The sequence below is a fragment of the Pleurodeles waltl genome, chromosome 5, assembly GCF_031143425.1.
Source record: "Pleurodeles waltl isolate 20211129_DDA chromosome 5, aPleWal1.hap1.20221129, whole genome shotgun sequence".
Classification (NCBI taxonomy): domain Eukaryota; kingdom Metazoa; phylum Chordata; class Amphibia; order Caudata; family Salamandridae; genus Pleurodeles; species Pleurodeles waltl.
Genome location: NC_090444.1, coordinates 191119618 through 191145015, shown reverse-complemented (window position 1 = coordinate 191145015; position 25398 = coordinate 191119618). Strand labels below are relative to the sequence as shown.

At 45.2% G+C, this 25398-nt stretch overlaps 1 long non-coding RNA gene across 1 annotated transcript in view; it reads left to right on the top strand.

Annotated features, from left to right (window-relative positions):
- LOC138297230 (uncharacterized) overlaps nt 1-3877 on the top strand; it is a 93455-nt gene extending 89578 nt beyond the window's left edge. Inside the window, exon 3 of the long non-coding RNA XR_011203951.1 lies at nt 3571-3877. This is a non-coding gene — a long non-coding RNA (uncharacterized lncRNA). The remainder of the gene's footprint in view (nt 1-3570) is intronic.
- The last annotated feature ends 21521 nt before the right edge of the window (nt 3878-25398 follow it).

The following is a 25398-nucleotide window of genomic DNA, read 5'->3' as shown; positions in this document are numbered from 1 at the left end:
AACGTTTTTGCATATGCTTTAAAATCACACATAATAATGATCCTTCATTTTGCAGTGCAGGGTTTCCAGGCATGCACCTGCCCTGGCCCTGTATTTTTCCATAGACATTTTATTAAAAGTGCTCAAGATCAGCAAGTCTCGTCAGGATGGCAGAGCCTTTTTGGGGCAATAAAAGCCTATAATTCTCTCCCCTTGGTGTTGTCAGAGTCAATTTACCCCTAATATGCATATCTAAATCTTGCTACAGAAATGACATGAAACATACAAGCATCCTTCTCTATCGACAGTGCTGAACACATCCAAGACTGAGCAGCTCAATACTAACAGCAAAAAGGGGGAAAGGTGATAGGGATATGAGAGAAGCCACATAAGAGGTGTTGTCACGTTGTAGTCACTCAGGGCCTGATGTATTTCTTGGCGGTCTTACCACCAGCATTTGTGGCGGACCCAAAAAGACCGTCATGCCAATGGTGTTCCGTTCACCGCATTTTGATGAATTGTGGCTGAACCAAAGAGAACCACAAGGGACTGCCCTCCAATGCACCAGTTGCATCCCGCTGCCAACGTGTGAGACTCCAATGCTGACAATTAGCATCCCATCGGCATCTTGACAGCGGGACCCTGCCAAGCCTATTTAGATAACACAGTTGTGCTGGTGCTGTATCAGTAGCGGTCCCATGATGGTGGGAATCAATCGTGGAATCCGTCCAGTATAGTACTATGGCTGTGGCCATTGGTTGGATGCTAGCAACCCACACCTATTGCATTTAGTCTACTTGTGAACACTCGCAAAACACTCTAAAAAACAACTCTGTTACATCTGGCATCCTTGGTGTGGTCTCCCCTGTCTTTCTTGCTTCTGCTTCCCAGGTTTTGACTGTGTGCTGGACTCAGTTTTTACTGTTTTTGGTACTCTGGGCACTCTACCACTGCCGACCAGTGATAAAGTGCAAGTGCTGCTGTGTAAATTGTATGTGTAATTGGCTTTTCCATGACTGCCATATTTGATTTACTAGTAAGTCCCTAGTAAAGTGCACTAGAGGCGCCTTGGGCCTCTAAATCAAATGGTACTTTTGGGCCTGCAGCACTGATTGTGCCACCCACACGAGTAGCCCTGTAAACATGGCTCAGACCTGCCTCTGCAGTGTCTGTGTGTGCAGTTTTAACATGCTAATTCGACCTTCCCTTTTTATACATGTTAGGCACCCCTAAGGTAGGCCCTAAGTAAACCCATTGCAGGGTGCAGTCTAATAACAATGCAAATCCCACAAAGCACGGTTTTCCAACACCTTGTGACTGGATTTCTCATGAATCATCGCTGGGTGTCAAAGTCATCATGATCCTGCATGGATCCGAGGTGCCACATCCTGAAATCGACGGATCGCTTTCTTGTGGAAGAGAAAAATGACACATTGCCTATCCGACTGAAGAAGAAATTACGCACGGTCTCACTTGCGAGTAGGGAATAGACGCATTGCTGATTTTGACGCCCTTAGCCCGTGCAGCTTTTTTTTTGACGCAAAACAGGTACTTTGTGTAAAATCAATATTTCCAGTGTTTTCTATGGAGTAAGACTCTTTTTACTTAGAAAATTAATATCTTGACTTGTGTATGTTGGATGTTTGTCATTTTGGTCTTGTTTAATTTAGATAAATAATACCTATTTGGTGTGGTGTCCATTTTGTAGTGTTTTCACTGTATTACTGTGTGTGTTGGTACAAATATTTTACACATTGCCTTTGAGATAAGCCATGACTGCCTGTGCCACGCTACCAAGGGGGTGAGCAGGGGTTATCTAAGTGTGTATCTCCCTTGCCCTGACTAGACCTGACTAGAGTGAAAGTGCCCACTTCGACAGGGTACAAACTGACTGCCAATCAGAGACCTCTTTTCCAACAAACTCCATTTCAGACCATGATCCTTTGCCATCACACTGCAGCAGACCATTTTCCAGCAGAAATTGCCACAGACGAGCCAGGGTTTTTTTCTGTTTCTCTACCTCTGTTTGCTTTGTTACTCTAACTTTTTTTGATTACCCTGCAACTATTTGGGCACTTGTTTTTTCACATTTAGTCACAATGGTAGGGGGGAGAAATCCACGGTTCACAGAGGCAGAGTAGCCTGTCATGGAGGATGAAATCATTAGAGTAGAGCCAGAACTGTTTGGCGCACAAGTAGAAAATACATCCATATCTCAGAAAAGGCAAATGTGGTCCAGAAGAGAGGACAGAGTGGATGCTGCAGCTAACAATCTGTGCACACAGGAGGAAATTAGGAAGAGCTGGAACGACCTGCTGGGGAAAGTGTGCTCACTTGCCTCCAAGCATCACCTGGAGGCCCAGAGTATCTCCTAGCCCCCCCATTAAAACTTGTTCCCTCGGAGAAGGTCTTGCAAATCCTACCTCCTGAAGGTTTGACTGGAATCCCTGGCAGAGTGGATAGTGGTAAGTTGCACTTAGCAATGTCTCAACAATCACAAATGGAGTTCTGCCCTTAAGTTAGCCATTTAGAATGCTTCAACACCCTAATCAATACAGATATATCTAAACTTGACACCACAAAATATCTTCTTTCATTCCAATTACTAGCATCATGGTCGTATCCCTCTTTTTAAGAATGTGCAATATGTTAAGTCAGATTGTGTGTCGTTCACCATGGATCATCCCCTGCATTTGCATTGTCCCTTGCTTTTTATGAATGTACATTGTTGTTCTACAATAGAAGGTCCAAAACTCCATCCATTTGCACATGAAGGTATAGTGCTAAGTGGTATTTTCACCTATTCAAATCATACCCACATATTTGTACATTTTGCAAATGTGTGTTCATCTCCAATATAGTTATTGAAATAGGTACGTGTAGCTCACTTTTTAACAACTATTGTCTATGGTGTCAACAGATGACTACAACTACCATGATTAACTGAATTTTCATCTGCAAAATAATAGTGCAATTTAATGTTGCTCTACCTTCCTTTACTTCCATATCTGCACACATCTCAAAAACTTGTGCATTTAACAGTCACTAGGTCATGCTATGTATGAAAATGTCAGTTGTTGTGTTCATCGAGCATGTTGACACCTTCTCATATCTACATTGAATTGATGTAATTGCACACATATTTGATAGTTTGTTGAACCCAAGATTTCCTATCATGTTGTATGGAATACTGAATAGAAATAATATCCACACACAATTTACTTTGCGCTGTCCATATGACGACGAATGCCAGTTTTTCTACTAAAATGAACTACAGTTTATCTAATGTTTTATAGCATGCTAGGCCTTCGAATGGTCTATCTAGTCAATACTGTGTTGGGATGAATGTCTGGTATCTGTAATGTACACTTCAGAAATACCATTTTGCATTTCAGGACATCTCTCTAACATAATTACTGGAGTTTGCATCTGTGTAAACCAGCCTGCATGTGTAAAACAATGAAAATCATACAAAGGTCTAATCATTTCACCAGTTTGATTTTACATGTTTACGTTGCCCAATTTGTAGTTAAAGACACATTTGAGGTGCAAAACAGATTTTAATGCCATATTGTCTGCATTCTTCTCAAGTCCAACGCCCTAGGGCCAGTGGGCCACCATCTGCTACTCAAGAAACCCCTACTCGAGACCAGGATCAAGCCTTCAGTGAAGACTCCACTCCTGCAAGTCTGGATGATCAGGAGCAGCCTGGTCCATCTAGTCTGTCTGGGCAGACTGCTCCAGTAAATCTCACTCGGCCCACACCTCCATCTCCCATCTGAGCTGCACCATATCTCAGCTCTGCATGCTATTTCAGGGACACATTTAACTTTTTGGAGGACTGTTATATTTTGTACATTGGACGCCAAACTTTTTTGCCTCTCCTACTATACTTTCATCCACCATGATAGACTAGATTTCTTGTGTTTTGGTCATTGCTTTATTGTTTGAAACACTTTTCAGTTCCTTTGTGCCAAGTAAATAAATGATAATGACACAAACTCCAAGACTGTTGCTGTATTTACTTTTGCATTTCATTTTTCATGTCTGTCTTCCATCATCATTCTGTCAAATCAATTGAACAATTAATTGCAAAGAAAAAATAGATATGACAAAGAGATAATGTGTTAATCATCTCATTCAAATACATCAAAATCAAAATGTACTGGTGTTATACTTATGTAGGTAATAAGTCTGTGACTAAATCAGAGCTAAGTTTTACAAATCATGCATAACCCCAATAGTCTGTGCCATCTAGAAATAGACACTCCATGACCTTGCACAATGGAAGAAAGGGAATATTACATGGGATCAAAATAAATAGGCAAACTATTATTAAGGCTTGTCCTCAGCTGGAGCCAGCCACCCCGTCCTCGCAATAGGAATCCTACATCAATAACACCAACAGTCTACATCATGGCAGCGACACAATATGAGACCACGTGACCATTACAGGAAACTGTGGCAGCCTCTGGTGCAATGCCACAACCATAATTCAGTGGTATGCTTAAAAAAGTTCTATCAACTATGAGGAAACACATCAACACCTTCCTACACTGAACACAAATTAAAGATTTAGCCAACGTGAAGGAATTGAAGGAAGACCAGTACGGTATGGCTTGACATACACATGTGGATTGAGCAAGTTAAGTAGCATATATTGCCTTGATGGCAACATTGCACAGAAAACAGGTCTGACACAATCTCAAGAACTTCCATTCAATCACAGTGCAAGTTGCCTCTGTACAAGATCTATCCATCCCAAGTGGGAGTCTGTCCCAGAGTTAACACGTGTTCACTTTGTACTTTCCAACAACAACATATCACTGCAATTGTCACAACTTTGAAATGCCCAAATTAAGATGACATGGTGAAGGGCCCAGAAACAGAATAACAAGGGAAAATGAATGATTTCACATAAACAATGTGACTCAAATGATTATGCTCACTATGTCCCAAGTTGCTCCGACATTGGAGGTTACAATATGTAAAGGTACACTTAAACTCAGGTAAAGAAGTGGTCAATAACATCTTGACGTTGGTCAGTTCCTTCTTCTTCACCACTGTCATCTTTATTAGGCATTTCAACGTCCTCATCCAGTGGCTCTTCACGGTCTCCATCCTCTGCAATGATGTTCTGCCAAAGGGCTTTGTTGTGCAAAATGCAGCAGGCAACCATGATTTGGCACACCTTATTGGGTGAGTAGAGAAAGGCTCCTCCGTTTTTTTTTTTTTGTCCTCAGACACCTCTGACTTCCAATCAACTCCATATCGCCCAGCCAACACCTCTCATACATGGAGATGACTAACGCCAGGGAACCCGGAACTCTCTCATTTGAACCTTGGTGCAAAGTCTGCGTCCATGGTAAGACAGTGATCTAGTTCCTAATCATAGGACATAGACTTATTAGTACGCCTCAGTCATATATTATTCTACAGTGACCCTCCATTCCCACAATCATGACCATATTCTAACTTTCTTTTCCTTATTTAATTTGCTCGCCTCCACGTCCAATTTTGATGCAACGACCAAGGCATTAAGCCAGTCTATATAGGAAGGAGAAGACCCTAATATCCATTTCTGACAAATTTCCCTCCTTGCCAGGAGTATTGCATAAAGCAGTACTGTCCGCGACCTCCTGCACGCCCCCGCCCCCCAGCTCCCATTCGCCCCCAGCTGACCCCTCCCCCCCTCCTACCTCTTATGGCGGCCGCTGCGCGAATGCGCAGCGGGCACGCCGCTGGCGCGAGGCAAGGCTGTCTGCGCCCGTCTGCGCCTGGCCCGCGCCCAGCGCCACGACCCCTGGTCCCCAGCTCCCCCAAGCCCCGCTGATCCGCTACGACCCCACCACCCTCCACGCCCTCAACCCAGGGCGCTCCAAAACCTGCTTCCTAGCTCACCCCAAACGCACCCATGGACCCTTCGCCTGCAACTCCTGCAAACGCATCTTCCACCACGCAACTACCACGACCACAAGCCCACGCGCCATCAACCACCTCAAGTGCATCCTGATCAACGCTCGTTCCGTCCACAAGCACGCCGTTGAACTTTGGGACCTCCTGGACTCCACAGCCCCGGACGTCGCCTTCATCACGGAGACATGGATGAACGCCTCCTCTGCTCCAGACATCGCTACCGCCATCCCCGAAGGCTACAAGATCTCCAGAAAAGACCGCACCAACCAAGTAGGAGGAGGTGTCGCCATCATCTTCAAAGACTCCATCAGCGTCACCACCTCCACCGAAGACCCCCCCCTCGCCGCTGAACACCTGCATTTTCAGATTCGCACCGACCCAAGGACCACCCTCAGAGGATCCCTCGTCTACCGTCCTCCCGGACCTCGCGCCTCTTTCAGCGACGCCATCGCCGACTTCATCTCCCCGCACGCCCTCGCCTCACCGGACTACATCCTCCTGGGCGACCTCAACTTCCATCTGGAACAAAACAACGACCCCAACACCACCACCCTGCTCGACAACCTCGCCAACCTCGGCCTCAAACAACTGGTGAACACCGCCACCCACATCGCCGGACACACGCTCGACCCTATCTTCTCCGCCAGCAAACACGTCTTCTTCAGCCACACCTCTGCCCTACACTGGACCGACCACAGCTGCGTCCACTTCACATTCCGACGCGAGACCTCCCACCTCCGCACTCAACCCATCCCTCATCGACAGTGGAACAAGATCCCAGAAGAGCAACTCTTCTCCGCTCTCGCCGCCAACCAACCCACCCTCACCACCGACCCCAACGTCGCAGCTCTCAACCTCACAAACTGGATCTCCAACTGCGCTGACAACCTTGCTCCCCTCAAACGCACGCATCGACAGACCAACACCAAAAAACCTCTCTGGTTCTCTGACACCCTCAAAGAATCAAAGAAAACTTGTCGTGCCCTTGAGAAGGCCCGGCGCAAGGACCACACCGCTGACAACATGACCGCCCTCAAGAACGCTACACGCGAACACCACCACCTGATCCGCACTGCCAAAAGGAACTTTTTTACCGACAGACTAGACAAAAACAGCCACAACAGCAGAGAACTCTTCAGCATCGTCAAAGAGTTCTCCAACCCCAGCGCCAGCGCCAACGCCGTCACGCCCTCACAGGATTTGTGCGAATCCCTCGCCACTTTCTTCCATCGCAAGATCAGCGACCTCCACGACAGCTTCGGACACCAGACCCAACCATACACCACTGAACCAGCTTCCCCGGACATCACCCTCAACAACTGGACCCACATCAACACGGAAGAAACCAAATCCATCATGAACTCTATCCACTCCGGCGCCCCTTCGGACCCCTGCCCGCACTTCATCTTTAACAAAGCCGACGACATCATCGCCCCGCACCTCCAGACCGTCATCAACTCTTCTTTTTCTTCTGCTACCTTCCCCGAATGCTGGAAGCACGCTGAAGTCAACGCCCTACTAAAGAAACCTACGGCTGACCCAAGCGACCTGAAAAACTTCCGCCCCATCTCTCTTCTACCTTTCCCAGCCAAGGTAATAGAAAAGACCGTCAACAAACAGCTGACCACCTTCCTGGAAGACAACAACCTGCTCGACCCTTCACAAACCGGATTCCGAACCAACCACAGCACGGAAACCGCCCTCATCTCAGTCACAGACGACATCAGAACCCTGATGGACAACGGTGAAACAGTCGCCCTCATTCTCCTCGACCTCTCGGCTGCCTTTGACACCGTCTGTCACCGCACCCTAATCACCCGCCTACGCTCCACCGGGATCCAAGGCCAGGCCCTGGACTGGATCGCCTCCTTCCTCGCTAACCGCTCCCAAAGAGTTTACCTCCCTCCGTTTCGCTCAGAACCCACCAAGATCATCTGCGGCGTACCTCAAGGCTCATCGCTCAGCCCGACACTCTTCAATGTCTACATGAGCTCCCTCGCCGACATCGTATGCAAGCACGACATCATCATCACCTCCTACGCCGACGACACCCAACTTGTACTCTCCCTCACCAAGGACCCCGCCAGCGCCAAGACCAACCTACAAGAGGGTATGAAGGACGTCGCAGATTGGATGAGGTTCAGCCGCCTAAAGCTGAACTCTGAAAAAACGGAAGTCCTCATCCTCGGCAACACCCCGTCCGCCTGGGACGACTCCTGGTGGCCCACGGCCCTCGGCACCGCACCGACCCCCGCAGACCACGCCCGCAACCTCGGCTTCATCTTGGACCCTCTTCTCACCATGACCAAGCAAGTCAACGCCGTGTCCTCCGCCTGCTTCCTCACTCTCCGCATGCTCCGTAAGATCTTCCGCTGGATCCCCGCCGACACCAGAAAAACCGTGACCCACGCCCTCGTCACGAGCCGCCTGGACTACGGCAACACCCTCTACGCCGGGACCACAGCCAAACTCCAAAACCGCCTGCAACGCATCCAAAACGCCTCGGCCCGCCTCATCCTCGACGTACCCCGCAACAGCCACATCTCCGCACACCTGAGACACCTGCATTGGCTCCCAGTCAGCAAAAGGATCACCTTCCGTCTTCTCACCCACGCACACAAAGCCCTCCACAACAAGGGACCGGAATACCTCAACAGACGCCTCAGCTTCTACGTCCCCACCCGCCCCCTCCGCTCCGCTGGCCTCGCACTTGCTGCCGTCCCTCGCACCCGCCGCTCCACGGCGGGTGGGAGATCTTTCTCCTTCCTGGCGGCCAAGACCTGGAACTCCCTCCCCACCAGCCTCAGGATCACCCAGGACCACTCCGCTTTCCGGAGACTCCTAAAGACTTGGCTGTTCGAGCAGCGATAACCCCCCCTTCCCCCCCTAGCGCCTTGAGACCCGCACGGGTGAGTAGCGCGCTTTATAAATGTTAATGATTTGATTTGATTTGTCCTTATTGCTCTACTACTTGTTTCACCCTCCTCTGGTGTAATAAAGATGACTAAAGGGAGAGTCGGAGAAATGTGTTGCTGGACAATACTTTTAATTGTTTTGCATACTTTTTCCCAGAAACAAAAAGCCACGGGACATTCTAGAAACATATGGGTATCAGACGCCCTTGGTAGACCACATTTTACACAATTAACTTCTTCTCCTCCTCTCATCTTAGAAAGTCTACCTGGGGAAAAAAAGTCTCTGTGCAAGGTAAAACGATGATTCCTCCTTAATGAAACAGGTTTAACTATCTTAAATACCATTCGCATTGATGATCCCCACCATAATTGTAGCTGATCTGGAGGCATCACCCCCCTCCCCAGAGAGAGACAGGCAATTCAAAGTTGCCATCCAAGGTATCCAACATACCCCAATACCACCTTGAAACCTTCTGTAATCTCCAATGATTCTTAATCAAATTGTCCTCCAACTGATTTACAGACCCCAAAGTAACTGTGGCCCTTTGTGTCCAGTTTTTGAATCGAATTTACTTCAACCTTGAGATGGACCCTCTTGTTCGCTCCGTGAGTTCATCCCAAGATAACAAAAAACCTTACCTAATTAGGTCCCCCCAAAATTCTATCCCTGCCTTCTTGAGAGGAAAAGCCAATACATCTGTTAAACATTCGGGGGTTCCCCGGGAATCCCAAATCGGAGCTTATTGACTGTAATACTCTATTTTTGCCACTTGCCGCAGCTTAAACCAAGCCTTAGCTGTGTCCTGCAGAATTTTCAATTTCACTTTCTTGAAGAATTTGGGGTCACCAAACTTATATAAAAAGTATTTTGCTGCACCTTTTTCTGTAGCTACCATGGAACTTAACATTACTCCAACCGCTGACTGGTCCGGGGAGGAAAACAACATTCTAATATTCTTAAGATGAAATGCCCACGCATAATAATGCATGTCGGGAAGAGTTAGGCCCCTCTTCTCTTTTCTTCTACGCAGTTTCTTCCATGCAATCCTGGAGCCCTTTTGCACCCAAATAAAGGAGTTTATTTTCTGTTGAAACATAGTCAAGAGTGTTTTATTCATATGTAGGGGGATAGAGTTGCAAAAAAAGTTCAACTTAGGTAAAAGTATCATTTTAACCAAATTTACCCTTCCAATAACTGTAAGCGGAAGGTGTATCCAACCTAACATTAACTTATTACAATCTATTACAACAGACCTAATATTTACCGCAGGCATTTGTTGCACATCCTGCACAATTAATAGTCCTAAGTACCTCATTGAATTAGTAGTACGCCAATTGTCAGCCCTTAAATTCCACACCATTATCTCAGTCTCTTCAGGGTTAATATGATAGCCTGAGATCTTCCCAAATTCCTCTGTAATATCCAATAAAGTAGGTAAAGTTGTAGATACGTTTGAAGTATAAACCAGGAGGTCATCAGCAAACAAAGCAACTTTCTTCACCCACCCCCACTGCTAAAGGGGAGAATTCTCGAATCCTGCCTAATCCTCCTAGCCAAAGGCTCTACATACAAATTGAACAACAGAGGAGAAAGAGGGCAACCATGTCTAGTACCCCTAGTCATCCTAAAGGAGTCAGTTAGCTTCCCATTTACCAGCACCCTGGCCACTGGCGCCTAATAAATTAGTTGAATTACACAACAAAATTTAAGCCCCAGATTATTACGATCAAGAACCGTATATAAATATTTCCAGTTGACTCTGTCAAAAGCCTTCATTGCATCTAAAGCTATGACAGCCAGAGGTTCTTGATATGTGGTAGCTAAATCAATAGCACCAATTAAGTTAAATGTTTGTTCATACAAGAATCTATTCTGGATAAATACTTTCTGGTCCGGGTGAATCAAATTGCTCACCACCCCGCTTAACCTATTTGCCAATATCTTGGCAAGCAACTTGTAATCGCTATTTAACAATGAAATTGGTCTGTAGGACTCACATCTCAGTGGGGATTTCCCTGGTTTTAAAATAAGAGAGATAGTTGCCTCACATCAGGAAGAGGGCAGTGGGACTCCTTCCTCAAAGATCTCTGAAAACAGTTGAAGAAATAATGGAACTATAGTCACCCAAAGCCCTTTAGAACTCAACCGGAATACCATCCAGCCCTGCCACTTTCCCACTCTTACTTTCTTTTAAAACTGTTCTTATTTCCCCCCTCAGTAATGGGGCTAGTCAAGTAATTATGTTTGCTCTGCACAAGACAAGGAAGCATATCCACATCCAACCACTCACCGATTGCCTCATCCCTCGCTTCCCTCTCCTCCGTATAACGTACTGAAACAAACTTGTGAAAAGCCTCTTCTATAGCCTCCGGAAGTATAAGGCTCACCCCTGACTGACTATCTACTAATTCCTCAACCATATTCCGGACCTGGTCTTTTTAAATCTTCCAAACTAATAATCTTCCCATATTTTCTCCATATTCAAAGTGGGATTGTTCTCTTGCCTCCCATCGTTTTGCAATCCTCGCTTGTAAGATAGACTCCATCTGTAGTTTTAGCTGACTCATCCTATTACTAAACTGCTCCTTATCCCCCCTCCTCATAATGAGTATTATATAACAAGATTTCCTGCTCTAAATGCTTCAATTCTTCCCTGTACTGCTTATTGCTATAACTAACAGGACTTATAATCCTGCCCCTCATCACTGCCTTGAAAGTGTCCCATACTACAATTTTAGGTGCGGATCCTTGATTAATTCTAAAAAACTCCTCAGTCCCCTTACGGAGATGACTAATGTTCTCCTCCTCCAATAAGAGGGTCCGATCTAAAGTGCATCTCGCCCCACCTACCTCCTAAGGGCAACTCAATCTTAAAGTTACTGCTGCATGATCTGATAAATGGGCAGGTGAATAGTAATATCCTCTACTAGATCACACACCAAATGATCAACTAAAATATAATCAATTTGAGAGGCATGGCCATAATTCCTATTATGAAATGAAAATTCCTGCTTCTCCCCAACTCTCTGCCTCCACAAGTCAATTAATCTAAAATCTTTCATCATTAACTTAAGATATTGCTGAGACTTCGGAGTACCGATTGACCTACATTTTACTGACCTATCTAGTCTATTGTCTAGAACCACATTAAAATCCCCTACCATAATAATTGGATCTGAAAAGTTCAAAGGGTGGGAAAAAACCATTCAGAGGGGTTCTATATCATCGCAATTAGGTCCATAGTATTCTACCAATGTAAATCCCCTACCCAGCAACTGCAATCTGAGTATAACCCATCTACCTAATCTGTACGTTATCACCTTAGATAGAGTCGCATCCACCTGCTGTTTAATCAAAATCACCACCTCCTTAGTATTAAAGTTATGCTCAGTACTGACAAAATCTCGTACCCATTTCTGAGTTTTAAACAAAGTTGAGCTTTCCTCCTTAGTTAAATGCGTTTCTTGTAAGACTATTAAGTGAGCTGGGGAATCCCTAAGAAACTGCAAAATGTTTCTCACCCTACCTTTAATGTGCAGGCCATTAACATTCCAGGACATCAATTGTATTAATCTTTTCCCATCTCCCTGGCTCCCCTGAGTGTTATCCAGTTAGATTTAAAGGAACTGAGGTGTATGAGGTTATTTTTCCCATTTCTCCCACATGCCCCCACTTAGTGCCCCCCAAAAGACCCCTACAGTGCCCCCCCATACCCTGTACCCTCTCCACCCTCCCAGGGGTACCCCCCCTTATTGTTGACACACCTACTGGTCCCATTTAGAATGCCATGAGCTCCCCGGCTTCCTTACACAATGCTCCCCTTCTTTATGCCCTCTAGAAACTCATCTGCTAAGGCAGGATCCCTAATGTTATGCATTTTATTATTATACATTACACGGAGGCTTGCTGGAAACTTAAGTTGAGCTACCGCACCAACATGTTTCAGAAGGTAAGTTTGAAAGTTCACCAAAATCTTCAGTGGCTTCTTATTGTTAGGTTTCCTACAAAACGGATCTCTGTGAATCCTCTGAATATCCTTCATAATCTCAACCTCAGTTTCATCCAGGACCATAGCCCTTTTGATAAGAGAAACTACATACTGTTTAAAATCAACTCGCTCCGCTCCTTCTGGCACATTTAAAATTCTTAAGTTGTTCCTTCTGGAGCTATTTTCTGATTGTTCTAGCTTCTCCTGCAGTTTGCGCCCATTCCCTTTTAATAATTGAATGTCTTCCTTGTTCCTATTCAGCTCCTCCTTTATAATCTCAACCGATTCCTTAAGGGCTTGAGTTCTAAGTACCAAAAGATCAATTTTTTTCTCCAAGGACTCGCAAGCCAGCCTTATCTCTCCTTGATTTTCCTCTGAAATGGAAAAACCCCTCTTGATATTGTCTGTAAGTGACAAAAGCATATTTTCCAATGTACTAGGCTCGGATACCACGACCTGGGCTTGATTATCTAAAGAATGTAAAGGTTCCATATGCTCTGGAGCCCCCGGGGATTCGAGACTTTTGTGCGTCTCCAAAACATTCGCCCCTCCCCTATTCTCATCTCTCCTCCGGTCTTGTCTCTGCACCTAAACCTGGCCCTAATGCCCTGTCCACTGGTCTCCATGTTCCTCCATTGGCCTCAATGAAGCGAACTTTCCCATGCAATATATCAATAGACTAATATCCTATCAAGCCATTGTACCTTCCTAAACTAGGATTAAAGCAAATGATCCTCAATACATATTGTACTTACCAACAAGCCAGGCTCTCTCAGGTCCAAGTTGTGATATTTGCATGTGTATGGGGCGTTTCCGTAGCACAAAGGAATCATGTGTTGACCAAGAAACGTGGACACACACACTTGAGAAGTACAAACTCAGTAATCAGACAACTTGTACTTTGATAGAATGGTAGTTCTTCTGATTGATGTAGACCTGTTCTCTTGATTGTTGTGGCACCAAGGCAGTATGAGTGCCATCTATTGCTCCAACCACATGTGGTAGGCCACCCAAAGCATAAAATGATCCCTTTGCAGTGGCCAAATCCTGTTGTTGTGGGAAACTGGATGTATCTGATGATGTGTCTCAGCATTGAAGAAAGGACCTCTTTTAGCACACAACTGAAAGGTGGTTGAGACATGCATCCAGATACTGCCACAGTGTATTGAAAAGAGCCAGTAGCCACAAAATGATGTACTGCCATGAGTTTCACTATTGCTTTTATTGCTGTTATATTCCTATTGTGAGGCAGGAGATCAGGTTCCAGATGGCGACACAAAACCAGAATAGTTTGCCTATTTAACTAAAACGTCTTAATAACATCCCTTAACTCCATGGTGGCAAGGTCTGGAAATAGCCTGAAGACCTGACGCTGGCATTTCCTACTGATGTCTGGATTCAAATGTCTGCATGTATGGAAAAGAAAATATCAACTTAAATGGTCACACCATACTTTGATAATCAACACACGTTATGTCTTGGTAACATTAGGAATTTCATTGTGTCATATATGTACACACAATGTTATCAAATTATTTTTTACTTTAAAAAATCACATTTCTTATGTGTCTATTTTTTATTATGTACAAATAATACATTTTAAATGTTTTCTTTGTGCATAATTTATTTTTTCAAAATACGATCAAAGGAGGTATTACTTCTCCCTCAGAACTACTGATGTCAAACATAGTCATGGTTCACTTTCTAATGTATCATATCTTGCCAAAAACAGTGTTGTTTGTATCTGACATTTGTATAGACACTAGCCTCCATTTTGTGTGTTGGTGATGCACTAACAATTTAAACATACACAGCTTCATACCCTAAAATGGCAGCTGCCTGACCTTGCCCTTAGGACATTGCCTACCCAATGACATAGTAGGGGGAACACTCCATGATGGACCCTGCCATAGGCTAACTTGTGTGATGGCTATGCACGAAAGCCAAAGGCTGTGTCCGTCTCTGTCATGGATCTCATCCACCGCATACTTATACGTGGTGTACTGAATAAAAATTCACTTGCCTCCTAACACTGCAGCCAAAAGGACCTCCTCATTTTTTGCTGCTGCTACTGACCTCCGAGAATCAGGATGCCAGGCAAAGCGGGTGACAGGGCTACTTCCTTCTGCACTAAGGAGCTGGAGTTCCTCACCAGGGAGGTCCTGTCCTTGTAGAGCCAGCTGTATGGGACTCCTGAGGAACAGGCACATGTTTAAATGGGAAATGTTTGCAAAAGTAATTTGTTCCCTCTTTGTCCACAGGCTTTTCGGTCCTGTTTTGTTCATGAGTGAAGTGTTGTGATTCGAGGGTAGTAGACTGAATGGTTTTGCCAGGTGTAGGGTGCTGTTTGAGGATGTTTGAAATGTCTTTGCTTTGAAATGAACAGTCGCCTGTAGGAATTAGCTGAGTTTTCAGTGCATGGTGCTCACAATTCCAGATTTAATGAGACAAAATGCAGATCCCTTACTTCCAGTGGCTAGAAGGCAATGTAACACTAGTATAAGTAGAAATATACAGCCCAGGTTGAAGTGGTAGAAATCTAACTCCCAAGTAGAATCTTCAAAGATATGGAGTTGTCTGATGCTGTTCTGTCAAGTGAATCTACAGGCTAAATTTTGGAATTGGAGTATCTTTTTGTTTTAAACATGACATTGTACCACATATGGGGAAAGTTATTTCCTATGCTGCTAGTCTAAGTGACACAGACTCTCAACCATCCATACAAGTTTGTCCCATTACTACACACTCTTGTTCATACATCACCCAAAACCATAGTTTTACTGACACATGGCAGCCCTCCCATCCTGCCCTAAGTCACTGTATGCGGTGCAAACCATAGTATCTGACTTTTAAAAGGTTAGGCATGAAGAAAATGTAGCTGAGCGTGTTGTTTTGTGCAAATAATGTAGAGGTTGTTTAGCCTTTAATAGCTTACAATAAGTTGGACCCATCTGGAGTGGGTCTCACTACATGGAAAGTTCCCTATCCCTGGCTTAGATGGTGTTTGGTCTTGAATTGGTAACTTGAGGAAAAACATATGGGGCCTACTCCACAGATTACTGCAAAGTAGCGTTTCTTAGAAACTGGAATGTTTGTGAATAATCTCTACTGACTGTTCTGGGAATGCTAGTGAGAGCTGCAACTAAATTGTGTAACTTTGCTACAGAAGAACACAATCACTGAAAACCTCTTATATTGTTATTTATTCTCATCCATACAGGTCAATCAGGGTTATCAGAAACATAATTTGAGGAAGTCCATTGCAAAGAAGGTGCGGACCCTGGGTGTCTTAAAGCAGTGCAGCCTGCACTGCAAGAAGAGGTTGGAAGACCTACAATGTTGGACCAGGAAGTCAGCAGAAGTCCAGCTCGGCCAGGCTTCCCAGCGAGGCAAGTATGTTCACCGCAGCCTGACCACCCAAGTGGCCTGTATCCTTGCAAGGGCTTACTTGGAGCTTGATAGGCAGTTTAGGGCCCAACAGCAGCATCAAGGGGGTGAGTTATTGCATGTAGCTTATCTTGTTGTTTAACCTTTTGTATTTACAGTAAGGTTGTTTGGCATCCAAATGACAGTTGACACACATTCAAGCTGACAAGGATTTCTGAAGGTGTTAAGTTTTTCAGACAGTGTCTGATGCTGTGTTTGGAATGTAGTTATGTGCTAAAGTTTGTCACCAGATTCCTCATCACAAGCCAAGTACTGTTTTGGGCGGACACATAACAGTATGGGAAAAAAAGTATCTGCATTTTCTTCATGTTTTGAGGGACATTTGTACCAAACATGCCTTATTTGAGTATTAGGTTAGGTGTGATGCTCCATCACAGATGTGAGTAGGTAATGTAGGCCCCATTGTTGGTAACTTGCTTATGAGACAGTTGCTGTTTCAGACTTTACATTGGTAAGTTGGTACAATGAAATATGATCATGAGAATCTGCACCAAAAGAACTTGAAACATGTCTGCAATGGCATCATTCCTGATCTGAAATCTGTTTGAAAAATGTTTCAAAAGCGAAATTCAGTTCATTTCATGCAGACAATAGCAGGTTGTCAATGAAGCCTCAGTCCTTCCCATATGTGCATGTAAGCCAGTCTGTGCCAACGAACATGATTTTTTATTGCCAGGATGTATTGACTGAAACAGACAGGAATGTGTCCACATTGGTGGCAGACTTACATGTACTCAAAATGACATTTGAGTGTCCTTAGTTATATCCAGATGCGAAAGCAATGATGGTGAGCAAATTCATTCTTCAAATGACAATTAAATATGGAAGGTTCCATCACATAGATGTTGCAGTATCCCATCTTAATAAGTCAATATTAGGCCCAAATCATGTCTCTTTTGGATGTGTGGAAAAGTTCTTGCTCTGTACCGAAGTGCTTTAGGAATGTATCCAAGCCTATGTGTTTATTAATGAAGTCAAAGTTATTTGTCATGCAGAGAAACAAAAGTGGATAAGAGACAAAAGGCATACATGGTATGAGAGCTAGCACGGGGAATATCTAGACTGTGAGTAAATGGTTTGTGGAAATTCTTCTCTACCGCATGAGATACTGATGATTAAGAAGTAGAGTTTGAGTATCCTGAAGCTACCTCAATGTGTACACTTGCCAAATGTTTTGGAAGCAAAGTTCATGTTCAAATGTATTTACCCGGGTATCCTTAAACTGTTGTGTCTGTCTTTACAGCATCATCGGGCAAGGCAAAGATGACATTGGCCACGTTGGCAGGGAAGAAGCTGGGTACTCTGGTCCCAATGCAGACACCACTGACACCGATGTACCCAGTGCCGTGGAGGGTGAAGTGACTGTCGTGGAAGACACAAGTGACTTATCATCTTTGGAGGCCCCTACAGATGACCAGTCCCTAGTGGCGGCAGACCCTAGTGCAACTATTATGCCTGCATCGTCGTCTGCCACCAACATTTCAATCTCCAACCTCCCTCTTGCTCCCCTTCAGTTTACTGTAGCTGCTCCATTAAAAGGGGTGGTGTCACCTTTGCTGCAGGCACCTCCCCCCTGCCCTGGTCTACCAGGATGCTCTCAATTAGGAGGCTGTTGGTCTTTTGAGGACTATTGCTGTAATTTGGACTGCACTATTGGATGACATCCATGGGCTTACTGGTCAGAATACCCAGATGCTAGCTTACCTGGATGGCATACACTGTGTCCATGTCTGGCCTACGGCAGTCATTTCAGGGTCTGGTCTCCTCATTGACCACAGAAACCCACCCACCCCAACCCTGTGTACCAGCTCCCACTGCTTCCCCATCCCAAAACCCTATTCCCAGCCCTATGCAAAGCACACACATTTACACACACTTGTTCCAACACACACAAGCAGCACATCCACACATTTATACAGACATGGCAAGAAACACAGACACACATACACATGCAGACACCACACACCCCACCACCACCACAAGCATACCCACAGACACCATACCTAATACAGCACAAACACCCACTCTCACCACCAACACATCCGCAGACACCATAACCACCACAACACAAGCACCCACACTTACCACCAGGACATCTGTAAGCATCCCACCCACCACAACACAAGCACCAATACTCATCACAACCACACCCACAGACACCACACACACCACAACACAGAAATGCACATCCACAAGCATCACAACCACACACAGCACCGCCATAGCAGACACATTCACATTCACACATACAATACACAAACACCAACACTCACCCACACAACAGAAAACCAGTAAGATATACAAACCAAACCATACACTACATACAGCAGACCCTCATGCACCAACACCATCAACAGACACATGCACAACAGACACTGCTACTCCTGCTACCTCCCAAGCCCAACTCCCTCCCAATCACCCTACCTGTTTCCCTAAGGAGGATGTGTTGTTTGTCCTGGCTCTGACCCCTTCCTCATCCCAAACCACCCCTGCCAAACGTTAAGTCCACCCCACCCAAATGTCTTGGCACCCGTTCCACACCCCAATCTACCCATTCCACATCCCAACCCCCCCTTCCAAAGCCAAGCCCACCACTCCCAAATCCAAACCCACCCCTCCCAAATCTAAGCTCACCCTTCAAAAACCCACCCCTCCAAAACCCAAACCAAGCCCTCCCAAACCCAAGGACCACCCTCCCAGGAACATCATTGAGGTGCTTGCTCTCTGCACCATAGATGCCCCTTCCAGAGGAGGTTTATTTTGGCAGTGACATTACGGGGCAAGTTGTCGGCATGCAAGCCAGTCTCTGGACTTTATGAGCAAAAGCCTTAGTTGCTTGTTGTTCCTAGAAATCTTTAAACATTTGTGAGTTAATTGTCTCATTAATATAAAGAAAATTTACTTTTAGTATACAGTACCTTTGTCCTAGCCTTCTTTTTTATTGTTACTAATTGATTGCTGATGATGATATTTCTGCTAATGTGTGTGCCATGCACCTAGTCTCATTTGTGACAGTGACCAGCACAGGTCGCATAATTCAGATATGTTTTTGTATGCATACATTAGTGTTGTACATTTGCGACAGACATGTTAATTTTGGTGCAAGCATTCATCATGTTTCTGGACAGTTATACTCAAAATTATGGTGGTCATTCCGACCTAGGCGGGCGGCGGTTGCCGCCCGCCCGTCGGAAGCCGCCTGAATACCGCCCCGCGGTCAATAGACCGCGAGGGGTATTCTGACTTTCCCGCTGGGCCGGCGGGCGATCTGAATCAGATCGCCCGCCGGCCCAGCGGGAAAGCGCCTTCCACAAGGAAGCCGGCTCGGAATCGAGCCGGCGGAGTGGAAGGCGTGCGACGGGTGCAGCAGCACCTGTCGCGCTTTTCAGTGTCTGCATCGCAGACACTGAAAAGCCTAGTTGGGCCCTGTTAGGGGGCCCCTGCAGTGCCCATGCCATGGGCATGGGCACTGCAGGGGCCCCCAGGGGCCCCAAGACGCCCGTTCCCGCCGGCCAGGTTCTGGCGGTAAGAACCGCCAGAGCCAGGCCGGCGGGAAGGGGGTCGGAATCCCCATGGCGGCGCAGCATGCTGCGCCGCCATGGAGGATTCCCCAGGGCAGTGGGAAACTGGCAGGAGACCGCCAGTTTTCCCTGTCTGACCGCGGCGTTAGCGCCGCGGTCAGAAAGCCCTTAGGGGCACCGCCGGCCTGTCGGCGGTGCTCCCGCGCCCCTTGGCCCTGGCGGATTGTATCCGCCAGGGTCAGAATGAGGGCCTATATGTGTTTCTGTTATTGTGACTGGGAAATGCATACATGTTTATTTCGACAAGATGTGTCAATAATATACTCATATGCATTACACAGGGAACCTGGTGCATTACAGTTAAATTACATCTAATGTTTGTCATAAATTGCACAAACCAAGGGGAATTATGACCTTTATACATCCCTGCCATGTTTGCAGCTTAGAGCTAAGACTGGAAGTACATTCTGTGTACACCCATTTGTAGCAGGTTGTAGTGAAATTGCTACATTATCATGGAACTGAATAGCTCCTATTCGGTATACTGTTTATGTTGATGATATGGACATTTTGGGAAACTTATTGCACACAACTGTATGGACACATTTCTATTTAGGACTGCTCACTTTTTGAGTAGGTGTCCATTGCCATGAAGGTAGTTAGTACCAGAATGGTGGTTGCTACTTATATCTTGAGGTGTGTTATAGTACAATTTTCTAAGTACAACATTACGTACATTTACATTGCACATCACTGTAGTGTTGCTTGCAAAAATTTGTTAAACATGGTTGAGTCCAGTGCTATTTTACTGCAACATTTACGAGGAAGACAGGTAAAACAGTGACTTACTTCCTGTTTTGGCGATGACAGGGTTGATTTTAGTCTTAATCCAGGAGCAGCAGCAATGGCAGGACTTGTACTATCAGATTCATGGTGACAGCCAATGGGAGAAGCGGAAACAAATGTGAATGTCATACTTTTATCCTTCCCAATCTGCCAACTCAGGTGCGGATGTTTAACTGGCACAGTTGATTTGGTGGGAATGCACATTGTGATTGGCTTGGCGGAAAAAGGGGCAGGAGTCTCTCTGCCAGCTGCTTTTGCTTATGTTGCCATCAACGTGGGTGGAGATTCTTGGCGGTGAAAGCAGGCCGTCACTGGTCCAGCTAACATCTAAATAGAGTGGGTGGACTGTCATGGCTGTGGACAGGCCTTCCGATGGACCGTAACTGCCAAGATCTAAATCAGGTCCTCAGTCTGTCCTGTCAGATAAAAACTCTCTTGGATATTCTGTGGACTGTGACACCTTGAAGCTCATGAATACCATCCACTCTGGGGCACCCTCAGACCCATGCTCCCACCACATTTTCAATCAAGCCGGGGCCACCATTGCACCCAAACTATTCCATACACCAACCGCTCCATCAAAACCGCCACCTTCCTGGATGTCTGGAAACAGGCAGAGATTAAACCCCCCTACTGAAGAAACCCTCCGCAGTCCCAACAGAGCTGAAAAAATACAGACAAATCTCACTGCTTCCTTAACAGCCAAGGTAATGGAAAAAGTGATCAACACACAGCTCACCAAGTTCATTGAGACCAACCACATCCTTGACTCCGGATTCAGGAGAAACCACAGCACCAAAACCACACTCCTAGCAGCCAAGGATGACATCCGCACCCTACTGGACTGCATTTAAACAGCTGCCCTCATCCTCCTCAACCTCTCTGCCACCTTCAACACCATCTCCCACACCACCATGGTTATGTGAATAGCATTTTGTTATACCTTAGTAGTACTACTGAATTACTACTAAAAGTACTACAAAATTCAGTTCATGAACAGGCCCCATGGTTATACAATTCTTCGTCCTTGGCTGTTACTCAGGGATGAGCCAATCCATTTTCCAGCAGCAGAGGGATAGCTCAAACAAGATGCCTTCTTTCTCCTTTAGTATGTCTATTCTGTACGGTAGCGTAACAAAACGAGAGGGGCCTCCCTGCAAGAAATAATGAAGGGGCTCCACACATTCACAATAGTAGGGGTTGAAGGGGCCCCCTTTAGTATGGATAAGCCTGGGCCCACCCCCCACATGGTAGGGCCTGTGGGGGCCTTTTGTTACGCACCTACTTCTGTAGAAAGAGTTCTTTTAACTCTCCCACTCTTCATTGGTTCATCCTGATTAGCAAAGATCTCAGTGGGTTCTGATTTATCAGCAATCTAGGATCATTAAATATAACATCTATTTTAACCTTGTTAGACCTCTGTTGAGTGCCTAATTGAATCGTTAGGTCTAGTAATGGGTAGTAAGGTTGACTGACTACTAGATTCAAAGCACCATTTAAATCTCCCAGCAGACCATGATAACATGAAGCTGCTGCCTCATCAGACCAGGATGCTCCTGAGACTAACAGTTGAAAGTGGCTAATATACCTAATATGTTTTTTTCCGACTTAGTTGTGTGCCTTGGACCAGTGTTGAACTTAAACTGTGTGGAAAATTGATTCCAGTTACTTAGCCAAGGACTGTGATTCAAAATCAGCCCTGTGGACCATGTAAGGGCGTCTTTTCTAAAATACAACAATGCAAAGGCTACCTTGGACATGCTATGAATAAAACATTCTGAAACTAATGAGGGTATCATATTTCTTTCAATCCGAGTTCCCCAATTTCTGTCATTTCCAGTGGCACCACTATCACCCGTAAACATATTTTCTGAAGTACCAAAAGAGGTAGCAGTGGTAGCAGGAATGGGTGTCATCTGATTAACTCTTAATTCCTCATGTGTGATGGCAATGGCTTGAGCCAATGTGTGAATAAGATTTTCAATTGGGTACATGGCCAGCCTGGCAAATTGTCAGTTTATTGATGATCAGACCAGCTGAAAGCTCCTGCTATCCTAGGACACCTGCACAGATGTGAAAGATGAAGGAAGGGAAATGGGAAAGAAACACTAGGTTGGATCTCACTCCCAGAATGTGTTAACCTTTGGTGATGGACGCACAAACCAACCTCAGTGCTTGGACATCCAAGGTCACTAAACTAGCAGTATCATCTGTGGTTGTTGCTATATTGAGCTCTTGAGAAGACCACAATAGCAGACAAGAGCACAAGCTGGTCAGAAGCTGAAGAGATAAGCAAGAGATTAATACCCAAAGGTATTGAGAACAATTAAGCACAATGTAGAGAAAGGAGGCCTAAAAGGAAGGACCATGAGGGAAGAAAAATAAATAAATGTGAAGAAAAAAAGGTGCAAACCGGCCTGAAGCAAACAGCAACAAAAACTCACATGTTTCCAGGTGTAGGCAGCATGTCAGAAATGGTCTTACAAACTTATTCTATCCATAATGCCCAGAGGTGTACCAATAACCAGGAACTGAATGTGTCAATGAGCAAATCAATTAGCAATCCAGTGTTCCCACTCTCTTCGGCTTCCATCGTCCTGTTCTCCACAGTCTCCAACCTTCATTATTATTATGACTAAACTTGGTCTGTGCTCAAGCTTATTCCTAACAATCTGCATTATCTTCTTTCTTTTCCATGCTTTCTGCCTTTGGGATGCCTCTTAACCCCTTCGCTGCCAGGCCTTTTCCCCCTCAGGTGCCAAGCTTTTTTGGGGCTATTTGGGGCAGTTTGCTCTTAGGGCCTCATAACTTTTTGTCCACATAAGCTACCCACGCCAAATTTGCGTCCTTTTTTTCCAACATCCTAGGGATTCTAGACGTACCCAGAGTTTGTGGGTTCCCCAGAAGGAGGCCAAGAAATTAGCTAAAATACAGTGAACATTTAGTTTTTTTTAAAAAAAATGGGAAAAAGGGGCTGCAGAAGAAGGCTTGTGGTTTTTTCCCTGAAAATGGCATCAATAAAGGGTTTGAGGTGCTAAAATCACCAGCTACCCAGCTTTCAGGAACAAGCAGACTCGAATCAGAAAACCTAATTTTTCAACACAATTTTGGCATTTTACTGGGCAATACCCCATTTTAGGATTTTTTGTGCTTTCAGCCTCCTTCCAGTCAGTGACAGAAATGGGCATGAAACCAATGCTGGATCCCAGAAACCGAAACATTTCTGAAAGGTAGACAAAATTCTGAATTCAGCAAGGGGTCATTTGTGTAGATCCTATAAGGGTTTCCTACAGAAAATAACAACTGAAAAAGAAAATATTGAAATTGAGGTGAAAAAATCTGCAATTTTTCTCTACGTTTTACTCTGTAACTTTTTCCTGCAATGTCAGATTTTTTAACGCAATATACCGTTACGTCTGCTGGACTCTTCTGGTTGCGGGGATATATAGGACTTGTAGGTTCATCAAGAACTCTAGGTACCCAGAGCCAATAAATGACCTGCACCCTGCAGTGGGTTTTCATTCTATACAGGGTATACAGCAATTCATTTGCTGAAATATAAAGAGTAAAAAATAGCTATCAAGAAAACCTTTGTATTTCCAAAATGGGCACAAGATAAGTTGTTGAGGAGCAGTGGTTATTTGCACATCTCTGAATTCCGGGGTGCCCATACTAGCATGTGAATTACAGGGCATTTCTCAAATAGACATCTTTTTTACACACTCTCTTATATTTGGAAGGAAAAAATGTAGAGAAAGACAAGGGGCAATAACACTTGTTTTGCTATTCTATATTCCCCCAAGTCTCCTGATAAAAATGATACCTCACTTGTGTGGGCATGCCTAGCGCCTGCGACAGGAAATGCCCCAAAACACAACGTGGACACATCCCATTTTTTGACAGAAAACAGAGGAGTTTTTTGCAAAGTGCCTACCTGTAGATTTTGGCCTCTAGCTCAGCCGGCACCTAGGGAAACCTACCAAACCTGTGCATTTGTGAAAACTAGAGACTTAGGGGAATCCAAGATGGGGTGACTTGTGGGGCTCTGACCAGGTTCTGTTACCCAGAACCCTTTGCAAACCTCAAAATTTGGCTAAAAAACACACATTTTCCTCACATTACGGTGACAGAAAGTTCTGGAATCTGAGAGGAGCCACAAATTTCCTTCCACCCAGCGTTCCCCCAAGTCTCCCGATAAAAATGGTACCTCACTTGTGTGGGTAGGCCTAGCGCCCACGAAAGGAAATGGCCCAAAACACAACGTGGACATATCCCTTTTTTTTTTTTTTTACAGAAAACGGAGGTGTTTTTTGCAATATGCCTACCTGTAGATTTTGGCCCCTAGCTCAGCCGGCACCTATGGAAACCTACCAAACCTGTGCATTTTTTAAAACTAGAGACCTAGGGGAATCCAGGATGGAGTGACTTGTGGGACACTGACCAGGTTCTGTTACCCAGAATGCTTTGCAAACCTCAACATTTGGCAAAACAAACACATTTTCCTCACATTTCGGTGACAGAAAGTTCTGGAATCTGAGAGGAGCCACAAATTTCTTTCCACGCAGCGCTCCCCCAAGTCTCCCGATAGAAATGGTACCTCACTTGTGTGGGTAGGCCTAGCGCCCACGAAAGGAAATGGGCCAAAACACAACGTGGACACATCCCATTTTTTATTTTTTTTACAGAAAACAGAGGTTTTTTTTGCAAAATGCCTACCTGTAGATTTTGGCCCCTAGCTCAGCCGGCACCTATGGAAACCTACCAAACCTGTGCATTTTTGAAAAT